Source organism: Rhinolophus sinicus, linkage group LG15 (assembly GCF_036562045.2).
Source record: "Rhinolophus sinicus isolate RSC01 linkage group LG15, ASM3656204v1, whole genome shotgun sequence".
Lineage (NCBI taxonomy): Eukaryota > Metazoa > Chordata > Mammalia > Chiroptera > Rhinolophidae > Rhinolophus > Rhinolophus sinicus.
The window spans coordinates 14,290,906-14,303,885 of record NC_133764.1 but is presented as its reverse complement, the minus strand read 5'-3'; the positions used below and the strand labels follow the sequence as shown (position 1 = coordinate 14,303,885).

At 50.2% G+C, this 12,980-nt stretch overlaps 1 protein-coding gene across 15 annotated transcripts in view; it reads left to right on the top strand.

The window, feature by feature from the left end:
- RAP1GAP2 (RAP1 GTPase activating protein 2) overlaps nt 1-12,980 on the top strand; it is a 206,957-nt gene that overhangs the window by 124,608 nt on the left and 69,369 nt on the right. The window contains exon 1 of one of the 15 annotated variants that reach the window (XM_074320129.1): nt 8,953-8,973. The exons of 13 other annotated variants lie outside the window; for them this stretch is intronic. The gene's annotated coding sequence lies outside the window, so the exon portion shown is untranslated. Of the gene's footprint in view, nt 1-8,952; nt 8,974-12,980 lie in introns of those variants that run through there. One more of the 15 variants, XM_074320132.1, reaches the window with a different exon arrangement.

Here is a 12,980-nt window from a genome sequence, read left to right as displayed (position 1 = left end):
GGCCAAGCTTAGGAACACTGCAACTTCATTCGTTCCAGCTGGAGGTGGGGTCTCCTGTGTGCAAGGTGAAGCTATCCTGGTGGTGAGGACCCCTTGATGACCCTGCCCCGCGAAGGCAGTGGGATCCTTTTGCAATCCAGATACACGGTTTCCCGGGCAGAACAGATCCAGGCTGCCTGATGGTTCCAGGAGGGGATGTTTATGAGGGTGAGTGGCCAGCCTGAGTCTCATAGGTTCAGCCAAAATCAGGAGGCGCCTTCCTTAGGCCTGGGAAAGCAGGGTCATGATTTCACCTCCTGGTGGCCCTTTCAGACTGGTCACTCCCAGTCTGGATAGCCGCAGGGCCAAAGGAACTCCCAATTTAGTGAAAATGAGGCTATGCCCTGAGTCCAGGGCATACCACCTGCTCACTGGGGGAGCTGGAAGTGTGTCTGGGACTTTATCCCAGAGCTCTCTTTAGATAGATCTGCTTTGCAATCACTTGTCTTGACTGTATCCATCCACATCACAGGAGAGTGGCTTGGAGCCCCAGCTGTGGGTCTGCACCTTCCATATGGCTCACCAGGCCCCCTTGTGGCCGATACCATCAATACCAGATGGTGGCTGCAGAGGGGCGGGAGGCAGGTAGGGGGGAGGGGTGCGATCAGGGTGGGAGCTGAGACTGGGGAGAGTGACAAGCCCTCCAGCTGCCCTCTGAGTCAGCTCAGCAGACCAGGGGCTCAGGCTGCCAGGAGCTGGGGCCCCACCACTGTGTCCACTGCTAAACCTCACCACTCAGGTGCCCCTGGAGACTTCCTTAGGAGAGACCCGGTTTAAGTGGGGGGCCGAGGGAGTCTCCTCAGTCAGGCTGAGCACTTCTGCTGCTGGGTCCTGCATCCCTAGCTTGGCAGGCTCACTGGCTGTTCCAGTCCCCCTGGGGCTTCAGTGCAAGCTCTGGAAGGTGGCACCAGCCCTCTGAGCCAGGCGCTGGCACCACTTCAAACACATCCCCTGGATGCATGGATCTCTTTTGGTAGAAAAGGAAGTGGATCGTGAAAAAGAGGCTGAGGTTTCTAACTTCATCCTCTTTCCCTCTATGTGCTTCCTTTGTTGTCTGTCTGTGTTTGAGGACGGGACCGCTGGGCAGGCAAATTGCAAGCAGCAACAGATGATAACTGTTTATAGCAAGAGGGCACGTGCAGCTGGCTGCTACTGCTCCTCACCTTGGGGGCCCATGAACCTCTCCAAAGCCTGGGCATGTGTGTTTTTATGAGTGAGTGTTTATTGTGTGTGTGGGGTGAATGTGAATGTTTGGGGAGCTCTCCATTGTGTACCATCCATGTGTTCTGGGAATCTGTTTGGGCACGCGTTGGTGTGAATGGATTTGTAGCCAAATGCTTCTCCCAGCCCGAACAGCTGGGCCTGGGGTGGGCAACCCGGTGGCCCTACCCCAAACCTTGTTAGGTCCTCAATTTGCACCAGTACCCCATTCATCAGCCCCAGCTGGCAAAATGGGGCGGGACAATCGTGCTATTTGACATATGGTTTATGGAGAAGAGAGCTGTTCCGCGTGGAAATCCCCACACGGTTGTATCTGTATAATTAGGCTGTTGGAGCTCAGGGACTGACTGTTAGAATCACTTGGGATCAAAGCATTTATTTAGGTAGTCATTAACTAGAAGATGGGGAAGGAAAAGAACATGCAATTTGCGGACGTCCCTTCCCTGCAGGTCAGCCTGAAAGGAAACAGCCTTCCTCCTGCCATCTCCCTCTGGGGAAACGAAGGTTGGGGTCTTTTAGAGGTGGGGTGACTTGGATGACATCTCTCAGGCCCGTCAGGAGCATGAGACCCCCAAATTACCAGTTTCTCAGGACTTTTCTGATTATCTCCCTTGGCTCAGCCAGGCCCAGCAGCAAAACATCACGTATTGATTGATTCAGTTCTCGGTCCAGTCCATCTGATGAGAATCTATGTGGTAGGCAGGGGACTGCTGCCAGCGAAATCCCAGTAACCTATTGTCCTATGGGGAGGGGGGTGTCAACAGGAAGAACCCAGATAATTGTAATTCTGGCGTACATAATCTCTAAAGCTTGCTTTTGCCACTTCCTCACACTGCTGATGTAGGCATGGGGGTGGTGGCTTTGTTTTTCTTCTTCACCTTAGAGCAGAGGTTGTGCAGCTGGAAGCGTCACCTAGCAAGAGGGTGCTGGGAGTAGCCAAGCTCTGGGCAGTCAGTAGTCTGCGGCTGGCACCCAGTGTTCTCTCTGGGGCAACAGCTCAGCCCCCATGGAAGGGAAGGGAGGGTGGCCACCTGCATACTCTGTAACGTGTGTGGAGACTGAGGCACAGAGAGAGGAGAGGCTCATTGAGAAGGTTTCTTGGTATATGGTATATGCCTTAGTATATGGTGCCTCCTGCTTAAGGAATGGTGTGAGGTTGTATCGTTCCACTCGCTTTTCCCCAAAAAGCCCTGGAAGTGAGAATCTTTATTTTGGAAATGAGTGAACTGAGCTGCGGTCACAGCCAAGTGACCGTAGATCAAGGACACCTGGTAGCCGGGTATGTTCTGGTTCCCTGAGATAATGTTGACTCTGCCCTGGGGCAGTGATGCTCCCCTCGGTGGGGGAGATGGAGGGAGAGCTTCAGGCAGGGGACCGCTTCTGAGATAAAGGATGGGAGCAGGGTCTGCTGGGCAGGGCACAGGTTCCACTTCTGCTCTGTGACGGCTTCTCTCTGAAGGGCATTTTTCTGCCTCTCTTCCCTCCCAGGCACAAGTCCAGGCCAGTATTGGGGGAGGAGGCTAAATTGGTACCAGGGTCTACAGTGCCTGGTTCCCAAAATTGACTTGTGGAGGGAGAGGTGGTGGCCAGGCTCGGGAAGCTTCTGCTGCCCCAGTTGCAAGCCCCGAGTCCAGGTGTGTTGGTTATGGCTGCAGTTTCCACTCTCAAGGAGCCAGCAGGAAAGTGGGCAGGAGGGAGGGGAGGAAGGAAGGGAGAGGGGAAAGACTCGTAATGTGAGAGGATGAGTTGGCCGGTGCCCTGGTTTGTGCAGAAACCTTGCCTGGGGAACAAAGACCACTGGAGTGACGGAGGGTGGGAGCCATGCCGCTGAGGCTCAGCCAGACGCCTGCTGCCAGCGCCAATTAGGAGAGTACAGCTTTGTAGCACATGACACGTTGCATTTCAGGGACAAGGAGGTCTGCGGGAGAAGCAGAGATTTTTTTCGGGAGGCCAACACTGTCCCTTGCTCCCATGCTCAGTCTCGGGGTCGCTTTGTTTCCTGTTCCTCAGGATAGAGACCAGCAGAGGCACCTGGGCTTCTTGCCTGGGCCACAAGGATGGCCTCTGGTGAGACCAAAGCCACACCGACCCCCTCCTCACTCTCCTGCCTCCAAGCCTTGGGTTCGGCTATTGCCTCTCCTGAGTGCCTAGCCCTCCAGCTCACCCTGCTGCAGGCCTACAAGGTCTGTTTCAAATAACCTGATGAGATTTGCAGAGCTATTTTTTACAATTCCCTCACTGTGAGTTTCAGACCTGAAGTGGAGCCCAACTTGGTTGGGCAGACCGGAAGTTTCAGGCCACAGACACGATGAGAACCAGAAGCGCTGCCAACTGGCGCCCCAAAGCCTGGCACGAAGGAGCCTGCATGGTGTAGACGCCTATTCCTTAGCCAGTGCCGGGCTGGGGACGTGTGTCACACACACCCAAGTTCCAAGGTAGGGGCAACTGGGAAGCAGGAACCACAGTTGTTTCCTAGAAAATGGGTCTGGATTGCTGAAAGGCAGCCACGTTCTCACAGCGCCCCTTACAAATACCCACAAGGTCTCCTGGCCTCGCTCCTGACCACTGGTCATGTCCCTCATCCACGCTTCATCCTTGTCCTGTTTGTGCTTTAGATTGACGGGTACAGTGCTTTACAGTTTATAAAACACTTTCGTAAACTCTTCTGGTTCTCACAGCCACCCTGGAAGAGAAGAATTATTTTGCTCACTTAATAGATGAGGAAATTGAGCCTTAGACAAATGCAATACTTTCTTTAGTCAGCTGGTAAGACACAAACTTGAGGCTTGTGATTTCAAGTTCAGCATTCTTTCTACTACTCCAAGAAATAATTACTGAGTACACATAATTACTGGGTGTCTACTACTGTATCTCGTGGCTTCTAAGACACACTCCCCCCGCCCGCTCCCCACCCCACCACATTTATCATGTCTGAAATCAGGCTGTATCTCCCAGCAATAGCATTCCACAGTTTGTAATTGGTGGTGTTTTTGCTTTGTTAGTGGTACCTAATGTAATGTGTATCTTACAATGGATGTCATTTTAGATTTGATGAAATCCAATGTGTGTACAACTCTGGTGTGTGTGGACAGAGCTTCTGCCTGCCAGTTTTCAGTCTAGAGGAAAGATCAGTCAGTCCTAGCCATTGCTATAAAACAGTATGCAGTGTACCCAAACCAAGTCCAGTGCTATGGGAATTCTGGCGGAGGGGGTTTCAGAAAGATGTTGGAGAGGATGGGTGGGATTTGGATTCTGAGCGTCCTGCGTCTTGGGTATCAACCAGCTGATGGAAACAGCAGACCCGTCCTCGTCAGTGTGGCGGCTTAAAGCCGGGATGCCGGAGGCTGACTGTGTTTGCCTCGCTGATGCCGTCTGTTGACCCGTTATTTCACTCTCAGCCTTGGTTCCACAGCTGTAGAGTGGGGATAATAGTGACTGCCTCATGGGTGGTCATGAGGAATAGATGCGACGACATGTGTGAAATTCTTGGACAAGGGCTTGGTACACGTAGTGAGAGCTCAATAAATGTCCACAGCTCCCATTGTAACAGTAACTATAAATTCACCCGAGTCATTTGTGGATCAATTGCTGTCCTTGTGTTGGGTGCATTCATGATTGTCATCTCATTTCCTTTTCGGAAGCACTCGGGAAGGTGGGGACCATTATGCCCACTTTATAAATGAAGAGAACGGGGCCCAGGTCACACAGCCAGGGGCTGGGCTGGGATTTGGATGCTGGTCTGCCTGACACCCCAGTCCCGTGCTCTTTTTCAGCCGCTGCTGAAAAGTTATAGGTGAGGAAGGAAATCCTGCTGATCCTGAGAACTCGCTTCAGGCAGGGCGTTTCCTAATCAAATTGTTACCGTTGGGTGCTCGGAAAAGTGGGATTTCCGGTATAGAAGGACAGAGGTCTTATTCAAAGGTACAGGAGACTAATTTGACAGAGGGTGAATTTGCTCAGATCTTAGTCTCCCCTCCCCATCTCCATCACCAGTGGAAAGTGGGCAGTTTTCCCCCACCAGAGTGGCTGTTGGTCTCCCTGGTTCTTGTTCCTTCTTCTGTGATTGGCTGTCCTGGGGCTCACTCCAACTGGCCTGTGTCCCCTCACTGCCCACCCCGGAGAGACCACCAGTGTGTCGTCACCACTGTTACTCATGACCCCGTGGGCCTCCTTGCCTGGAGTCTCCTTCCTGCCATCTGAGTTTAACACAGGCAAACACTTTTTCTCTCCCTACCCTTTCCCGCTCTTCCTCTCCATTCTTTCCACTTCATCCTCTTTTTCACCTAGAACACTCGGCTCTTCCACTAACAGGCTGTGTGACCTTAAGCAGGTCAGTTAACCTCTCTGAGCTTCATTTCCCACTTCCTCCCTAACTGGATTATCATCAGGGTCCAATGGGAAGTAGTGGGAATGAATTCTGGATCTGGATATTGACTCCTGCTCTACCATTGTGTGTCATTAGATTCAGATATCCTCTGTGACCTTGTCTGCAAAATGGGGAAAGTAACCCTTTGCTGCAAAGTCCTTCCTTTGCAGCACAGCCATTGTCCACTCCTCTGTGTGTCACTGCAGGTGTTGGCTTACCCCCATTACTGCTCCTCTTTTATTGGATTGTAATTATTTACTTCTGTGATTGTCTTAGTCACTAGATGGAAGTCAGTTCCTTTGTTCAGTTATTCATTCAGCAAGTATTTATTGAGCACCTATGTGCCAGGTGCTGAGGTTACAGATAAACAAGAAATTATAATACAGAGAGGTAAGTTGTTCGACAGGGCACATGCAGGATGCTAGGGGAGTACCACCTCAGGGACGGGGATGGGGTGGGGAATGGAGGCCAGGAAGGCTTCCTAGAGGAGGTGATCTCCAAGCTAACGCCTATGGGACAAGTAGGAGCCCACCAAAATAAAGGGGGAGTAGGTAGGAGGAGAGGGACTGAGACTGCCCTTCGTTGGGTCCCTAGCCCCAAGCCAGTGCCCGACCCAGAGGGTATCAGTAAGTCAATCCCCTGTCTCTTTCCTTCCTCACTGCCTATGAATGCATTCCTGTACACAGACAGGGGCTTGGACCACAAGCCTTCCTGGGCCCTGGGCTGCTGTGGCCAAGGGCTGTTCTGGATAGGGCATGTCCCGGGGAACTGGGCGGCAGGAGCAGGAGTGGCAGGGTGGGGTGGGTCTCTACAGAATGAGTCACTGTGTCTGAGCAGGAATGTGGGGAGCCAGAAGCAGGTGTGGGAGGGGCCAGGGAAGATGCTGAGGATACAGGAGCCTTACCCTGGCTCCCTTTCTCCAGGGGAGAGAGAAAAGGGCTCATTCAGGACAGCCCACTTGGGCCTCTGCCTACAGAGGCAGGCCGGTGAGCTTGACTGCGTCCCTTCTCCTAACGTGGTTGTTTTCTATTAGAATTTGAAGAGTTGGAAGGGACATTGCCAGCCTTCTTTGCAGCCATGGTTCCCTCTAGCACGCGGCTTCTCCAAATTCTCGAGATGGCCCAGTTCACATCCCAGAACTCTGTCCCTCTCCTCCCCACACTCCTTCTGACCTCCAGTGTCACTTCAAGCCCCCAGGGATGGACCCATGCCAAGGCCCTCTCTGACCTCAATTGAGCTGTGCCTGCTCCCAGCCCCTGACCTCTGTTCTCCTGTGGATGGTGTTGGGGTTGCTGGAGCTCGAGCAGGAATAGGGGGGCTGGGCTGGAGAGAGGAAATTGGATTTGTGCCTGGTGGTGGGCTGGGCCAGAAGAGGGAAAGCAGAGACAAGCTGGGTTTTCTGGGTGGGGCTGAGTAGATGGTGGGGTACTTTTCACACTGTCTTGGGGGCCAGGGCGTGAAGAGCGAGCTTGGAGCCAGAGCTGGGAGGAAGCAATGATGACCACCTTGGTTGCCATTTACTGAGGGTAATTTGTGTCTCACTCTTCACTGGACACACTCTATAACCACATCCTATTCTACAACCATCTTGCAAAGTGGGTCAGATCTCCCATTTTACAGGGTTGGAAACTGAGGCTCAGAGGCTGAGTCAGCAGCCCACACAGCTGGTCCATTACAGCAGAGCCACGAGGTAAAACCTTGTCTGCAGCACTAAGTCGGGGCAGTTTCCACCACACCACAATGCCTTTTTCTGAGGGATTTAAAAATTTACCTTTTCGGGCGGCCGGATGGCTCTGTTGGTTAGAGCGTGCGCTCTCAACAATAAGGTTGCTGGTTTAATTCCCGCATGGGATGGTGGGCTGAGCCCCCTGCAAGTAAAGATTGAAAACAGTGACTGGACTTGGAGCGGAGCTGTGCCCTCCACAACTAGATTGAAGGACAATGACTTGGAGCTGATGGGCCCTGGAGAAACACACTGTTCCCTAATATTCCCCAATAAAAAAAAAAATCCCCTTTTTCCTTCCAAGCAGAGCATGTTGTTTTCCTCGCAAAGCTGGAACAGGATGGAGGGCCCTGCCTGGGTTCTAAGTGTGACGTGTTTATTAGTGTTGGAAAGAGGCTCTGAGACCCAGGTGAGCCCTGGGCTGAGCTCCAGGGCCTGTCTCCTCTCCACACTGTGCTCTTGTTAACAGCACAGCTCTCGAGCGCCTGTGGGCCCCGAGCCTGACATGCTATATGCATCTCCGCAAGCCATTCACTTTATTTATTTTTAATTTTTCTTGTGGGATAGCTGCAGGGCATGGGGACTACTCTCTTTTTTTAAAAGCACATTTAAAAAAAAATTTTTAAACCAAAGTAATATATGCAATGATTAAAAAACAAAACCCAGGCTGTTTGTGAAAGAAACAGTTCACTCTACCCCTGCCCCTTCTTACAAGCTCCACCCACAAAGGAACTACTTCTTAACCCTTTGAGCTGTTTCATCAAACCTTTGAATAGGATGTTTTAGCTCCATGAGGTCCTCGTGAATGCCTTTAAAGATGCAGGTTAGGGCAGCGGGTCAGCTCAGTTGATTAGGGCACGATGCTCTTAACAACAAGGTTGCCGGTTCGATCCCCGCATGGCCCACTGTGAGCTGCGCCCTCCACAACTAGATTGAAACAACTATTTGACTTGGAGCTGATGGGTCCTGGAAAAACACACTTGAAAAAAAACAGATGCAGGCCCCAGCTTTCTTTGAGTATCTTTATGCTCCTTACACTTAGGGCTTTCCAATTCACAAATGGGAAAATCGAGGTTCCAAGCAAGTGGGGCCTGCCCTGCGTCCCACACGTGTTAGACACTGGTTCTTCTTCAGGCCTGTACTATTCCCGTGTCCTCTGCTCGGTTCTGCCTTCATCCCGCATCACAGGCCAGCAGTGTTGCGAACTCATTCAAGAAAAGAATGGAAGGGCAGGAATGCTTCCTGAATCCTGAGTTTCCTTGGCCCCTGAATGGATCTCCTCTTACAACCTGCTGGCATGGTGGTGCCTCTTCCCGTGGAGGGACCCTTTGCCTTATGACATACAACGTGTGGTGACTCTACCAGCCCTGGGCTGCCCAGATAAACAGCACTGGCCAAGGAGGGGTCAAAGGTCAGGGCCAGTCAATGTGGCATAACAGCTCCGGGCGGACACCCAAGTCCTGCAGTTCCTTGTTTGATCTTAAGGAAGTTGTTCAACGTCAGCAGCAGCAGCTGGGCTGGTAGTAGCCACACCTACAGTAGTCCTCAGGGAGACAGACAGGGTCCCCAACTCGCAAAGGACAGGCACTGGTGGGAGATGATGGATTTCTTAAAGAATCTTTTGGTGAGTGGCCCGTGCTGTGGAGGAATGCCCGTCCGGGCCCCCTCCACCCCCAGCCCAGAGTGGGTGAGGGGGGCAGAGACAGAGCTCCTCCTGCTGTCACTTGGCAGGGAGCCCCTGCTTGGCCTCTCATGGGGCAGGGAGGTGCCTGTCCCTCAGGGGAAGGGGGAACAGACAGCAGGTACAGAGAGGGCTGTGTGTGTGGAGGCGGGCGAGGGACACCATGGCACAGAGTCAGGGACCAGGGCCTTTCCTCTCTGGCCGGAGATATGAGGTGGGCGTCCTGGCACTGCACTGGGCAGAGCGCACGTCTATGCTCCTCTGACAAGGCTTCTTGGTGCCATGCCAGGGCCTGAGAGGACCCACAGCCAGCTGCCCGTGCTGCCGGTGGGGGTGCCAGGGCGAGAGAGGGAGGCATTCTAGCTGGGCTTCCGCCTGGCTAGCAGAGACTTGGAGCTGGCCAGATCAGCCTTGGGGGGCTAGCCCTTCTCCCCTTGGTGCCCAGGATGGCCCTGGCAGGGGACTCTGTGTCCTGTCACAGAGTCTCAGAGTTGTGCGGTTCGTTTGACACTTGGGGTTGGTGTGTGTGATGTTCCCAGTAGGCCCTGGAGAGTCAGTGTGTTTTTGTTCCAAGCAAGATTGAGCCTGGAGGCTCTGTGGGTCCCCTGTTTCGGCTCTGCCAGGACTTCGTGCCCCTCCCAGTGGACGTGGGGGCCCAGACTGATGGGCCCTTCCTCATTCATGGACCTGCCTGCTGGAGCCAGTGTAGGGGTGGTGGTCAGTGTCCTTTTTCTGTCTTCTTCCCCTTGCCTGTGCTGTCCTCCTTTTTCTAGGGGAGCTGAGGATGGCAAGTTAGGGATGCGTGTGGGGAGTGACAGGGTACTTGTTTGGGGGTTGGGCCAAGGAGTCCCCCAGTCTCAGGCTGTGTCACCACTGGCTTCAGGACAGGGGTGAGCCTGGTGTCTCTGTTACCAAACAGAAACGGCCTGAGCCCTTTGGACCTTGGCAGGGGTGTGGAGTGGTATGTTGGCGCGTTTTAAGCTGAGGACCCAGGTAACCTGATTGATCTTTCAGAAAGACCTTGTCCCTGTTGTATGGGTAGCTGATTAGGGACGTGCTAGTGTGAAGGCCGGGAGCCCAGATGGGGCTGCCACATGGTCCCCATGAGGGACAGTGAGAGATGCTGAAACTGCTCAGACTCGGGATTTATCTTGACAGACTTGCGGGTGGATTGGATTTGGGGAGTGAGGGATGAAGACATCAGTGACGTCCCTTGGGCTTTTGTCCTGAGTGGGAGGGTGTTTGGACGATGGGGAGACAGGCTGGGGTGGAGGAAAGTGTTTGAGGGAAAAAGTTAGGGAGTGTTCTGTTGGGCTTTGTTAAATCTGAGATGCCTATCGGACATTCGTGTGAGATGTGGAGCTGTCTAACCTAGACAGACGTGGGTTTGAATCTGGCTTCTGCCTTCACTGGGTTCACTTTGGGCAAGTTGCTTAACCACTCTGAGCCTGCTACTCTAGGGTAGCATTTGTGAAGTGCCCAATTCAGTGCCCAGGGCCTAGCCCATCATGGGTACCCAACAGAGGATACCTGGGGCTTCCTAAAACTTTGCTTCTATCATCCCATTTTCCAGCTCAGGAACAATCAATGGCTCCCTGTTGCTCAGAGTCGAGCTTGGAACTTGTGTCTGGTGGGCTGATTTGGCTCATAGATGTATATGGTCTACATAGAGATTTTTAAAGATTTGACTTGGTTATCAATGTATAAGAATTGGGAGAGTTCACGCTCAAATTTGGATTTCTGGCTTATCTTGAAAAGTTGAAAAGTCTGGTAACACTGAACTTGTGTTTCTGCTTGCACCCCGGCTACAGATGAGCAGCAGCTGCCCTTTTCGGAAGGGGCGTGCACGCTTCAGTTGACCCTTGCTTCACTCTCCCCTTCTTTTTTGGTTGTTGTTGAGGTGAAATTCACAGAACCTAAAATCAGTCATTTTAAAGTGAATGATTCAGGGTCATTTAGTACATTTACAATGTTGTGCAACCACTACTCCTATCTAGTTCTAAAATCTTTTCATTACCCCCCAAGAAAACCCCATTAGGCAGTTACTCTTCATTCTCCCCTCCTTCTAGCGTCTGACAACCACTAATAGACTTTCTGTCTCTATGGATTGACCTATTCTGGATATTTCATAGAAATGGAATAAGACGTATGTAAGGTTTTGTATCTGGTATCTTTCACTTAAGCATAATATTTTTGAGGTTCATTCACATTCTAGCATGTGTCAGTGCTTCATTCCTTTTTATGGCTGAATGTTATTCTATTGTATGGGTATGCCACGATTTGTTTATCCATCCATCCACTGCTGGGCATTTGGGATGTTTCCACCTTTTGGCAAGTGTGACTAGTGCTGCTCTTCAGTATACAATTGAACAGCATTTGTGTGCAAGTATTGTTTGAGTACCTGTTTTCAGTTCTCTGGGTTTCTACCTACGAGTGGAATTGCTGGGTCATATGGTAACTCTGTGTTTAACTCCCCGAGGAACTGCCGAATTGTTTTCCAAAAGAGCTGCACCATTTTACGTTCCCACCAGTAATGTACAAGGGGTGCAATTTTCCCACATTCGTGGCAACACCTGTTATTTTCCGTTTTTTGATTATAGCCATCCTAGTGGGTGTGAAGTGGTATGTCATGTGGTTTTAATTTGCATTTCCCCACAACTAATGACGTTTAATATCTTTTCAGGTGCTTATTGCCTGTTTGTGTACCTTCTTGGGAGAAATGTCTGTTCAACTCCTTTACCCATTTTAAAATTGGGTTGTTTGTCCTTCTGCTAGAAGAGTTCTTTATATATTGTGGATACTAGACTCTCATCAGATGTATGGTTTGCAAATATTTTCTACCATTCTGTTGGTTGTGCTTTTACTTTCTTGATTATGTCCATTAAAGCAAAAAAGTTTTAAATTTTGATGAAGTTCAGTTTATGTTTTCTTTTGTGTCTTATGGTGTCGTATCTAAGAATTCAATGCCAATCTAAGGTCACAAAGATTTACTCCTGTGTTGTCTTCTAAGAGTTGTATAGTTTTAGTTCTTAGGTTTAGATTGTTGCTTCATTTTAAGTTCATTTTTGTATATGGTGTGAGGTGTAGGGGTCCAACTTTATTCTTTTTGTAGGTAGATATCTAATTTTTCTGGCAGTTGAAAAGACTGTTCTTTCCCCCATTAATTGGTCTTGGTACCCTTGTCAAAATTCAGTTGGCCATTAACGTGTTGGTTTATTTCTGGACTCTAAATTGTATTTCACTGGGTCCATATATCTATCCTCACCCCACTACCACAATATTTTGATCATTGCAGCTTTGTAGTACGTTTTGCAATTGGGAAGTGTGAGTTCTTTTTCAAGAACATTTTGGCCATTCTGGGTCCCTTGAGTTTTCCTATCAACTTTGGGATCAACTTTTCAATTTCTACAAAGAATCCAGCTGGGATTCTGATAGGGATTGCACTGAATCTGTAGGTTACTCTGGGTAGAGTTGCTGCTTAACAATATTAAGTCTCCTAACCCATGAACAAGGGATATCATACCAATTATTTAGATCTCATTTAATTTCTTTCATCACTGTTTTGCAATTTTTAGTGTACAAGTCTTTTACCTCCTTGGTTGTATCATTCTAAGTTTTTTTTTTTTATGCTATTGCAAATGGAATTGTTTTCTTAATTTTCTTTTCAGATTGTTCATTGGTGGTGTATAGAAACACAACTTTTTTGGGGGTATTGAACTTGTACTCTGCAATTTTGCTGACTTCCCTTATTAGCCCTAGTAGGGTGTTTTTGTGGATTCTTGGGGTTTTCTATATTGGATCATGTAATCGGCAAATAGAGAGAGTTTTACTTCTTTCCTTCCAATTTGGATGCTTTTTATTTCTTTCTCTTGCCTAATTACTTTGGCTAGAACTTTCAGTACACTGAATAGTAATGGCAAAAGTGGGCATCCTTGTTTTGTTCCTGGTCT